The following is a 12,853-nucleotide window of genomic DNA, read 5'->3' as shown; positions in this document are numbered from 1 at the left end:
TCAGTGCCACCCCTCAGTGTCCATCAGTGCCACCCCTCAGTGTCCATCAGTGCCACCTCTCAGTGCCCATCCATGCCCAGTGCCCACCGATCAGTGTCCACCTGTGCCACCCATAAGTACCCATCAGTGCCACCCATAAGTGCCCATGAGTGCCGCCTATGAGTGCCCATCAGTGCCGCCTATGAGTGCCCATCAGTGCCGCCTATGAGTGCCCATCAGTGCCGCCTATCAGTGCCGCCTCATCAGTGCCCATCAGTGCCACCTCATCAGTGCCACCTTATCAGTGAACATCAGTGCCACCTCATCAGTGCCCGTAATTGAAGAAGAGAACTTACTTATTAAAAAAAAGAACTATAGAAAAAAATAAAAACTTAATTTTTTTCTACATTTTCGGTCTTTTTTTAGTTGTTGCGCAAAAAATAAAAATCGCAGAGGTGATCAAAAACCACCAAAAGAAAGCTCTATTTGTGGGAACAAAATTATAAAAATGTTTTAATACAGTGTAGCATGATGGCGCAATTGTCATTCAAAGTGCGACAGCGCTGAAAATTGGCTTGGGCAGGAAGGTGCGTAAGTGCCCAGTATGGAAGTGGTTAAAGGAGACGTATATATCCGTCTATCTGCCTGCCCATGACATTCTGCTGACGTATATCGTCGTGTGATGGTCGGCAAGCGGTTAAACAAGTAAATATGATAAACTTTTCTATCCATTTACTAATGCTAGCAGCATGAGGATTAAAATAATTAATGTTGATTGGGAGAGGGAAGTTCCACTTTAAGCACTCTGCTTTTTCACATATATTGGTGAGACCTGCAGAAGGTTTAAAGAGAAGGAGGGAGGTGCACTGTAGCTCCACACCTTTGTTATAAATATGTTAGGTATTTATATATCCCCCCCAATAGAGGATATAAATCACAAGGCATCTCACTGTATCCATTCCTCTATAACTGTCAATGGTATATTTAACAGAACAAGGAACCAAATAGGAGAATGTCATAGTTAGGGTGTACATAACATTTAAAGTAAGCCTATCAGTGTATGTAAGAGGTGTTGAAAATTCCCGGTGTAGGAAATGAGCCAAAGGCAGGAGTAATTAGGTGTAATATGAAAGCAGCCGTATGAAAATAAACCCGAGAATGGTGTCTTGGCTCGGCAGCACCTTGGCTATGTTCCCCCAGGTGACGTATGATCCCAGCCATGGCTGTTTGCAGAGGAAGGGCCAGTAAACTCCTCGTTTGCATAACAATGACAGGTAAGCCTAGGAAAATCTACACCTCTACAGCCCAGGTACAGTATACACACAGATCATGATGGGAGCCACATGCATCTAGTGAACACTACAAATACAAGGCAGTTAATCATTGAAAATACTTAGATAAAGACAAGACCAAGGCTAACTAGAAAGAGAAGGAAGTACAGAAGGACGAGGGAGATCCAGGAAAACCTGACGGGAGATCCAGGAAAACCTGACGGGAGATCCAGGAAAACCTGACGGGAGATCCAGGAAAACCTGACCGCACGTCAAGCAGTAGCTGATGGTGGCCGGCTGTGAATTCAGGTAACAAACCTCCTCCTTAGTGTGTTGATTCTCTGTAGGGTGGAAATTTTCAGATGTATTGTTTTCCTTCCATGTGTTTCTCTGGATACATCAGAGATTTGCTGCCACATGACACCACTGACAGTTCCAAGGCGTATGCAAAGGTAGACACCTGAGTTATATCGAAATTGTGTAAAGTGTAAGTGCAATTATTTATATTTAATTTTTTTGGATAGAGTGGGGAAGGACTGGACCAGCCATTCTCAACCAGGACTTCATGGAAGGTTCCTCCAGAGGTTGCTAGGGATTCCTTGATCTGTGGCTGACTGACCTCCGTTTTGATGGTGTCTAATGCCGCGTACACACGGTCGAAATTTCCGACAACAAATGTTCATGTGTTTGCTCCATCGGACATTTGCTGTCGGAATTTCTGACAACAAAAGTTCTTGTCGGAAATTCCAAACAAAAATTTGAGAGCTGGTTCTCAAATTTTCCGACAACAAAAGTTCTTGTCGGAAATTCCGATCGTCTGTAGTCAATTCCGAAGCACAAAAATAAAAACGCATGCACGGAATCATTGAACTTCATTTTTTCTCGGCTCGTCGTAGTGTTGCATGCCGTTGACGTTCTGAATTTCCAACAACATTTGTGTGACTGTGTGTATGCAAGACAAGTTTGAGCCAACATCCATCGGAAATAAATCCACAGTTTTGTTGTGGGAATGTCCGTTCGCCTGTACGCAGCATAATAGTTCCAGGACCAACACCACCTGTCAAAGCCATCAGCATGACACCAATGACCTTTTTATCTGTCTGTAAAGGTGTCCTTCTTGTGGCATTCTGACCACCAATGGAAGGGCTGGATTCTTCCTACTGACCGCCAACATAAAACTAATTTTAGGAATTTTTGTTTGATTTTCGCTAGTAAGGTCAAATAGACATTCAATCTCAACCGCTTTGGTGGGAAAAATGTGAAGGAGCAGAATGGAAATTCTTTCTTGAGTATACGAATTTCTAGTAGTGAATGTGGTTTTCATTTGGGAAAGTCCATTGATGTGTTCGTTTATCGTGATTTGTAACGAGTCGTAATTTCGTAAGACGTTAGTTATCGTATTCGTACTCTTTAGTATTTTCGTAACACTTTTTTTTTCCGTTTCCGTTTTTTTCTGTTAGTTTATTTTTTGTTGAATCGAGATTCGTATTTTCGTTATATTTTGTATTCTGCCACGTTCGTATTTTTAAAATGATTTTATTCGTTCCTTCGTTTTTACGTTGGTTTAATTCTCGTTGTTTTGCTATTCGTATTTACATTATATTTTCCATCATGCCGCGTTTGTATTTTCGTAAGAAATATATCTTTGTTGCTTTATGATCATTCGTATTTTCGTGTCTAATTTCCTTTGATTGTAAAAAAGTACTTTTGTAGATTTTATTGCATTCGTAATTCTGTTAGAATACATTTTACGTTTATTCGACACACTACTCGTCGTAATTTTGTAATTCGTACTTTACTGTGATTGACTTGACTGTCTTAGTTAGCACACACACCCTGTCTAGAATGAAGTCTGACGTAGAAGAAAACTAAAATATGTCAGATATTACAAATACAAATCTAGAAATTAGATGCACTGCAGTCTAACACAGAAAAAGACACAAGGAGCCAGGAGGTAATGAGAAAGAAGCTCATTGGGGGAAGGAACAAACCTCTACAGCGGAAAGGGACAACGCTCAGTGGCTATTGGTCAATGTCCAGAAATATTTCAGTACTAACGAAAGCTAATTTACATTATTTCGTATTTTCGTTGTCTTCATTTCCGTTTTCCGAAGATTCGTAATTTATTTTTCGTTAGTTTTGATTTTCGTTTTTTATTCTTTGTTCGGCATTTTGGTTGTTTTCTTTTCGGTCTTCCAATATTAGTAAGTTTGCATTTTCGTTAATTTTGTTTTTCGTAATAATTTTTTTTTTTTTGGGTTCGGTATTTTCGTTGTTTCTATGTTTTTCGTTTCTTTCTTCTTTCATATCTTCGTTGTTTTCCATAGTCGTTATTTTGAAAATATCGTTATTCATTATTAATTGCGCTAAATCGTTCGTTCATTCGTATGTTAACGAATCAACTAAAATAATGAAAATTGACGGAAAACGTATTCGTAACGAAAAAAATTGCACATGTCTAGTCCATTCATTCCAAAACTGATTGTTAAAAGCAAGCTAAATTTTCAAAAAAACATTTGGCAAGTCAACGAATGTACTGATGGGACTGATCACACCAAAATATACTATTGTATGGCCAACTGATGGGGCTCATTGTTTTAGGGGTTCCTCTAAGATGGAAAGGTTGAGAAAGGCTGAGTTGGACCCTTTGTCAAACTTTTATTGCTGTCTGTGTCTTTGCTCGGGAGATTTATCCCTGTTTGTCCTGGCGACCATTGTCAATAAAGCTGAAAGTCACGGTAAAGCCAAAAAGTTATGCCTCGTACACACGATCGCGATTCCAGAAGAGTAAAGTGCGATGTGAGCTTTTTGTCGTGAATTCTGACCGTGTATGCTCCATCGCACATGAGAATTCCGGCCAAGAAAAGATTGTGAGTAGGATCTGAAATTTCGTGACAGGAAAAATTCCTATCGGGATCGCGATCGTCTGTGTGCAATTACGACGTGAAAAAAAAACGTGCATGCTCAGAATCAAGCAGAAGAGCCAAACTGCCTATTGAACTTCATTGATCTCGGCTCGTCGTACATCTTGTACGTCACCGCGTTCTTGACGTTCGCAATTTCGTCCAAGATTAGTGTGACCGTGTGTATGCAAGACAAATTTCAGCCGTTTTCCTCCTGCTAAAAAAAAAACGCGGTTTTCTTGTCGGAAATCACGATCACGTGTACGAGGCATTTGCGTTGTCAATAGAGCAAAGAGAGAGTTGGATAAAGATATGGGCCCGGATTCACAGACAGCGGCGCATATTTATGCCGCCGTAGCGTATCTCCTTTACGCTACGCCGACGCAGCGCAGAGAGGCAAGCACTGAATTCACAAAGCACTTCCTCCCAAAACTGCACTGGGTTTCCTAGGCGTAAGCCGGTGTAGGTGGAAGTGGGCGTGAGCCATGCAAATGAGGCGTGACCCCATGCAAATGATGGGCCGGGCGCCAAACAGATACGTATAACGAACGGCGCATGCGCCGTCCCGTGGACGCATCTTAGTGCGCATGCTCACAATCACGTCGGAACAACTGCCTAAGATACGCCGGATCACTGCCTACGGTGTGAACATAACCTACGCCTAGTCATATTCACGTCCTACGTAAAATACGTCGGCTTGTGTTCCCTGGTGCAGCTCTTTGCATGGATGCTGCTCAGTTACACCTCCGTTATGGGGCATAACTTTACGCCGTACGTACAACTTATGCGCAGCAGTCGTAGCCTGCATCGGGCGCAAGTACGATCGTGAATCGGCGTATCTCCCTCATTTGCATATTTGAATAGAAAATCAATGGGAGCGCCACATGCGTCCAGCGTAAATATGCGCCCACTCTACGCCGGCGTAGGCAAGTTACGTCGGTGGAATGAAGCCTGTTTTTAGGCGTATCTTAGTTTTGTGGGCACGGCGCATAGATACGATGGCGCATATTTGCACTTACGCGGCGTATCTCGAGATACTTTGGCGCAAGTGCTTTGTGATTCCGAGCCATGGACTTTATAGGCACACGCATAGACTTTGTGTAAAAAAAAAAAGAAAATTGTATAATGTATGACCAGCCTGGTGCCTTGTAAACACGACTGGTTTTCACAACGAGAAACGTGCCATTTTTTATATTGGTCATGAAAACCAGTCGTGTGTATGCTCCCTAGCAGTTTTCTTTTTTTTTTCTCGTCGCAAAAAACGGTCATGTGTATGCTTTTCCAAGGGCAAAAAAAAACGTGCATGCTCAGAATCAAGTATGCAGCCCAAAAGCAGCCCAAAGGGTGCCACCATTTGAAAGGAACTTCCCCTTTATAGTCGTGTTGTACGTCATAGCGCTTTGGTCGGACGTTTTTTTTTTCATGAACGTGTGTAGGGAAGTCAGGCTGGAGAGGAATCGCGTCAGTAAAAACGTATTTTTTTTCCTGCCGAGAAAAATGGTCGTGTGAAAATGGTCGTGTGTACGAGGCATGAGAGTTATCATAAACATTACACAGTGCAGTCATACTCCATATACACTCCTATATCTCAAAGCCTGAAACAATCAAATTCCAAAAAGTGGGTACTTTAAGGTTAAGGTTCGCTTTCTTACCTCAAAAATGTTCATTGTGACGTCTGTATTGTAATGTAAAATGTCCATATTTTCAAATCCTTTGCATGTGCTCAGACAGGTTCCCACTCAGCGGCTGCTCAGACCAGTGGGACAGGTTTAGCAGAAAAATAACGGTTATCTCCGAGACAGACTCATCTTTTTAGAATACAGCACAGAACATCTTCATTTCTAGTACTGTCCTTTTTCAGGTTGTCAGTAAAAAAAATGTGTTCCACCAGTACATTTCCCATGTTTTCTCTGTAAAAATGTATTTCACCAATACATTTCCCACTTTTTGTCAGCAAAAAAATGTATTCCGCCAGTAAATTTCCCATGTTTTGTCAGCAAAAAATGTATTCCGCCAGTAAATTTCCCATGTTTTGTCAGTAAAAAATATTTTCCACCAGTAAATTTACCATGTTTTGCCAGTAAAAAATGTATTCGGCCAGTAAATTTCCCATGTTTTGTCAGTAAAAAATGCCGCAGGAGGTTGGCAACACTGGTGCACTAGGAGAACATGTGTGAAAACGTGCGTTTTCCCCGCACTGCATAATAACACGCTGCCTTCTGCGGACGCGTGTGGGTGCTATTAAATCTTAATGCCACCCCAACGCTTTTAACAAACAGGGGTGCGTTCCCGGCATCAAAAAAGCATGGTGCCGCACTACAATATGGTTTGGTGTGATTTTAAATATCATTACCTTTACTACTTTTTGCGTATTTCCACACCTTGAGTAGCCCACTGAAATTAATGAGCCACGCAAATCACTCACCTAGTACGTGACCCTGCACACCCGGGTCTGGGGCGCGTGCGTGCCTCTGGTGGCCCAATCCCACTGTCAGGCACACATTTAACCCTTTGATCTCCCCCTGATGTTAACCCCCTTCCCTGACAGTGGGCCAGATTCTTGTACTTTCTGCGGCGGCATCGCGTAAGCTATTTACACTACGCCACCGCAACTTACTGGAGCAAGTGCCGTATTCCTCAAGCACTTGCTCCGTAGTTTGCGGCGGCGTAGTGTAAAAGGTCCGGCGTATACCCCCGTAATTCAAAGGGGGCGGTTTATATTTAAATTAAGCGCGCCCCCGTGCCGATCGAACGGCACATGCGCCGGGCTATAAATAGCCCAGTGCGCATGCTCCAGTTCTCGATGGAAAACGTCAATAACGCCGACGTGTGCGTCATTGACGTAAAGTCGTATTCAAGAACGACTTAGGAAAACGACGTACCCGACGGGAAAAGACGACGCGGACCCGACGCCATACTTAACATGGCCTACGTGGGACTGGCGTAAGGTTACCCCTCATAGGGGTAACCTTACGCTTACGCAAACGATGTAAGCGACGGTTACGCAACGCAATTTCGTTCGGGAATCGGCGTATCAGGCTCATTTGCATAAACAAATGAGACCTGAACGTAAATGCCACCTGGCGGCCGGCGGCGAATTACATTTAAGATCCGACAGTGTAAGTGACTTATACATGTTGGATCTTCAGCGTATCTATGCGAAAATGATTCTAGGAATCACTCGCATAGATACGCGGGTCAAAAAAGAGCGATACGACGGAGTTTCCTGAGATACACCGTCGTAACTCTTCTGAGAATATGGCCCAGTGTCATTAGTATAGTGACAGTGCATATTTTTTATCACTTATTACTTTATTAGTGTCACTGGTCCCCAAAAAAGTGTCAAAAGTGTCAGTTAGTGTTCTGACTGTCCTCCGCAATATGGAAGTCCTACTATAAGTCGCTTATCACTGTAACGTCCCATAGCCTGTAGATGCTAGAACTTTTGCGCAAACCAATGATTGTACGCTTATTGGGATTTTTGTAGCAGAATACATATTGGTCTAAATTTATGAAGAATTTATTTTATTTTATTGAATGTGTTATATAGCAGAATGTAAAAAATACAGTTTGTTTTTTTTTTTTTCAAAATTGTTGGTCTTTTTTTGTTTACAGTGCAAAAAAATTAAAACCGCCGAGGTGATCAAATAACACCAAAAGAAAGAAAAGGTCATACATTTTCTGTTTAGGTTCAGCATTGCACGACTACACACTTGTCAGTTAGGCCCCTTTCACACTGGGGCGTTTTTCGAGCGTTATTCGATAGTTTTTCGAGCGTTATTCGATAGTTTTTCGAGCGTTATTCGATAGTTTTTCGAGCGTTATTCGATAGTTTTTCGAGCGTTATTCGATAGTTTTTCGAGCGTTATTCGAGCGTTATTCGATAGTTTTTCGAGCGTTATTCGAGCGTTTTTTGAGCGTTATTCAAGTGTTTTTCGAGCGTTATTACATCGTTATTACAGCGTTATTCGAGCAAAGACTCATCTGCAATTCCAATGTGCTGGTAAAGCAACACCAAGACCCTAACGTTTTAGGGCGTTTTTGCAGTGCCTCGGTGTGAAAGGGTAAGGCATTTTTACAGCGCTTTTCAATTCATTTCAATGGAGAGGGGCGTTTTTGGAGCGTTTTTTTCAGCGCCCAAAAGCTGCTCCAAAGATGCTGCTTGCAGGACTTTTCTCAACGCCCCGCCAGTTCATCGCCTCAGTGTGAAAGGATAAGGCGTTTTTACAGCGCTTTCAATTCCAATGGAGAGGGGCGTTTTTGGAGCGTTTTTCTCAGCGCTCAAAAGCTGCTCCAAAGATGCTGCTTGCAGGACTCAGTGTGAAAGGGTCCATTGAGATGCATGGAGAGCATTTTATGAGCGTTTTAAGAGCGCTATTTTTAACGCTAAAACGCTTCAGTGTGAAAGGGTCCATTGAGATGCATGGAGAGCATTTTATGAGCGTTTTAAGAGCGATATTTTTAACGCTAAAACGCTGTAAAAACGCTTCAGTGTGAAAGGGGTCTTAAGTAACGCAGGGCTGTATCCCACAAAATGGCCTGGGGGGGGGTAAACTTTCCAGAGCTGTAGTGGTTAATGGGCAACATAATGGGCATGCAGGAACTGTGTTGAGGCAGCGCAGAGAGGAACGTGACTGTGACTAGCAGTGATTTTGCTGGGCGTAGCGTGTATAATACAGCATATTGATTTTCTGGTAATATTTAGGTATATGGCTGATAACTGAGTTCAACTTTTTTGCTGGTCACACAGCACTTTTCTTGTGACTGAAAGACCCCCAGCTGTCATGGAGTGACCGGCCCCCAGCTGTCATGGAGTGACCGGCCCCCAGCTGTCATGGAGTGACCGGCCCCCAGCTGTCATGGAGTGACCGGCCCCCAGCTGTCATGGAGTGACCGGCCCCCAGCTGTCATGGAGTGACCGTTGTGTACATACTAGCTTTTTCTTTCATCCTCCTGTATGCAATAAACCTGAACAGTAAACAGAGTGTAATTAGCACAATTAGGTGTCGCATTCACAGTGCTGTTATCTTGAGGGGAATGGAATGTGAATGGTCTGCTCTATGCAAGCAACCGATTTTACTGATAACGGGCCAGATTCAGAGACATGAGCGGATCTTTGTGCGGGCGTAGCGTATCTTATTTACGCTACGCCGCCGCAACTTAGGCCCCATTCACACCTCCGCGACAAAACGCCCGACGCCGGACGATCGTGCCGCTGGAGGGGAGAATTCCCATTGCTGTCTATGAGATGGTTCACATCTCATAGACGCCGTACGCCGTCCGCCTGAAAAAAAGTCCCGGACCCTTTTTTTCAGGCGGCATTGGCGTTCGGCCATACAAAGCAATGGGAAGGATTTGTAAAAAAAAAAAAAAGTTACACCATTCGCGGCAAAATACGCCGCGTACGCGGCGTTACTTGTCGCGGAGGTGTGAATGCAGCCTAAGAGAGGCAAGTGCAGTATTCACAAAGCACTTGCGTCCTAAGTTACGGCGGCGTAGCGTAAATTGGCCGGCGTAAGCCCGCCTAATTCAAATGTGGAAGTGGTGGGCGTGTTTTATGGTAATTACTCGTGACCCCACGTAAATGACGCTTCTTACGAACGGCGCATGCGCCGTCCGTGGACGTCTCCCATTGCGCATGCTCTAAATTACGCCGCAAATACTCATTGGTTTCGACGTGAACGTAACTTACGCCCAGCTCCATTTACAGACGACTTACGCAAATGACGTAAAACGTGAAAAAATCTACGCTGTCCCGACGTCCATACCTAACATTGGCTACGCCTCATAGAGCAGGGGTAACTTTACGCCGGAAAAAGCCTTTCGCAAACGACGTAAAAAAATGCGCCGGGCGCATGTACGTTTCTGAATCAGCGTATCTAGGTCATTTGCATATTGGACGCGGAAAATCGACGGAAGCGCCCCTAGCGGCCAGCGGAAAATTGCACACAATTATACGCCGGCGTATGCAAGTTACGTCGGCGGAGGAAGCCTATTTTTTCAACGTATCTGGCTTTGAGAATCGGCCTAAAGATACGACGGCGCAGATTCAAAATTACGGCGGCGTATCTGGAGATACGCCGCCGTAAGTTGTTTCTGAATCTGGGCCAACATGTTCAACCTCAACTGTTCAAATCAATTAAATCTCTCTATAATAATCTGCAACCTCACTCCCAGTGACAGCAGGGCCGGTGCTACCACTAGGCAAACTAGGCAGCCGCCTAGGACGCACTACTGCCTAGGGCGCCCGCCTACTGGTGTTCCTACTCTCTTCTCGCTGCAGCAAGTAACTAAGTCTCAGCATCAGCAGGCAGCCCCGCTCGGTTTGCATAGTGCCAGAGGTGAAACGTTGGCGGAGGAGTGTGTCTGTGTCCTGACTTCCGAAGAATGGAAGCAAGCAAACATTTTATTGACGGGCACTGGTAGGCTGCATTAATGGGCGCTGGTAGGCTGCATTGATGGGCACAGGTAGGCTGCATTGATGGGCGCTAGTGGTAGGCTGCATTGATGGGCGCTGGTGAGGCTGCATTGATGGGCGCTGGTGAGGCTGCATTGATGGGCACTGGTAAAGGCTGCATTTGATGGGCTCTGGTGAGGCTGCATTTGATGGGCAACGGTAGGCTGCATTTGATGGGCTCTGGTGAGGCTGCATTGATGGGTGCTGGTAGGCTGCATTGATGGGCGCTGGTAAGGTTGCATTGCGGCGTGTGGGCATTAAAGTAACATGAAATATTACATTTTTTTTTAATTAAAATAATAAACATGTTTTACTTACCTGCTCTGTGCAATGGTTTTGCACAGAGCAGCCTCGATCTTCCTATTTGGCAAGTGCCCCCATAAAAAGCCAATTTCTATGGGGGCACTCATGTGCGATCGCTCCTGAGCTTCCCCGTCTGCTTCCATTGACACAGACCAGTCAGCTCGGCACAGCTCCCCACTCCTTCGGCACAGCATTTGATTGACAGCAGTGGAAGTCAATGGCTCCTGCTGCTATCAATCTACCCAATGAGGAGGTAGACAGCAGTCATAGCCACTGCTCTCCTGCACATCCCTGGATCAGATCAGGCTCTGGTAAGAATAAGGGGGAGGGGGGTTTCCCTCAGTAAGGTTGGGGGTTCTGGGAGCTGCTTGGATTGAGCGACCGGCCTCGGGGGGGCCGACATTGCGGGCGCCCAGGACAGGTAAGTGTCCTTATTCAAAGTCAGCAGCTACAGTGTTTGTAGCTGCTGATTTTTTAAAAAAAAAATTGCGGCTGGAATTCCTCTTTAAGGAAATAAACCTTTTTGTGTCCAGGATCCCCCCAGCCCCCCTTATACTTGGCTCTGAGGAAGAGGGCATATCCCTCGAAACACGTCAGCCTTCCAGACCTGTACAACTCGTCTTTGTGATGTGATGTGTTTTGATGATGTGCATTAATTCTGGCGTCCTGCTCCTGGATTTGCTTTGATGGGCTTATTCCCACGTTGGTTTGAGAGTATATAATACATATTTATAGCCAGATTCACGTAGAGTTACGCCGGCGTATCAGTAGATACGCCGTTGTAACTCTGAATCTGCGCCGTCCTAAATTTAAGTGTATTCTCAAATTGAGATACACTTAAATCTAGCTAAGATACGACCGCCGGCGCCGTCGTATCTTAGCTGTCTATTTACGCCGGCCGCTAGAATGCGTGAATCAGCAAGATGCGCTTATTCACGAACGTACGCTTGCCCGTCGCAGTAAAGATACGTCGTTTACGTAAGGCGTTTTCAGGCCTAAAGATATTCCACCAAAAATATAGCGCAGCCAATGTTTTTTAAATTTTTACGTCGTTTGCATAAGTCGTCCGTGAATGGGGCTGGGCATAATTTACGTTCACGCCGAAACCAATAAGTCTTTGCGGCCTAATTTGGAGCATGCGCACTGGCATATGTCCACGGACGGCGCATTCGCCCTTCGTTCAAAACGTCAATCACGTCGGGTCACGGTTCATTAGCATTTAACACACGCCCACCTCTTCACAATTTGAATTAGGCGCGCTTAGGCCGGCACATTTACGCTACGCCGCTGTAACTTAGGACGCAAGTGCTTTGTGAATACAGCACTTGCCTCTCTGACTTACGGCGGCGTAGCGTATATGAAATATGCTACGCCTGCCTAACGTTAGGCACGTCTTTAAGAATTATAGGTAGATTCAGGTAGAGTTAGGCTGGCTTATCAGTAGATAAGCCGGCCTAACTCAGAATCTACGCCGCCGTATGTTTAAGCGTATGCTCAAACAGAGATACGCTTAAACATATCTAAGATACGACGGCTTGCGCCGTCATATCTTAGATTGCAATTTTTCGGATGGCCGCTAGGTGGCGCTTCCATTGCGGCCGGCGTAGATTATGTAAATGAGTTTATACGCCGATTCACGAACCTACGCCCGGCCGCCGCAGTCGATTTACGCCGTTTCCGTAAGGCCTTTACAGGCCTAAAGTTATTCCACCTATGAGGTGGAATAACAATGTTAAAGTATGGTCGCCGTTCCCGCCGCGAGGTTCGAATTTTTTACGTCGTTTGCGTAAGTCGTCCGCGAATCGGGAGTTACGTAGTTTACGTCCACGTCAAAATCAATAGGCCCGTACGGCGTACTTAGCCGCAATGCGCCCTGGGAAATGTAGGCGCCCGGCGCATGCGCAGTGTGGAAAAAACGTCAAAAACGTGAGGTCAAGCCT

At 44.9% G+C, this 12,853-nt stretch overlaps 1 protein-coding gene across 1 annotated transcript in view; it reads left to right on the top strand.

Annotated features, from left to right (window-relative positions):
* The first annotated feature begins 1,270 nt into the window (after positions 1-1,270).
* The window catches only part of LOC120937816 (calpain-13-like), a 178,679-nt gene continuing 167,096 nt past the window's right edge, over positions 1,271-12,853 (top strand). The window contains exon 1 of the mRNA XM_040351314.1: positions 1,271-1,559. The gene's annotated coding sequence lies outside the window, so the exon portion shown is untranslated. The remainder of the gene's footprint in view (positions 1,560-12,853) is intronic.

The sequence above is a fragment of the Rana temporaria genome, chromosome 4 (assembly GCF_905171775.1).
Source record: "Rana temporaria chromosome 4, aRanTem1.1, whole genome shotgun sequence".
NCBI lineage: Eukaryota > Metazoa > Chordata > Amphibia > Anura > Ranidae > Rana > Rana temporaria.
The sequence above is the reverse complement of the archived record's forward strand: the minus strand, read 5'-3'. Positions and strand labels throughout refer to the sequence as shown.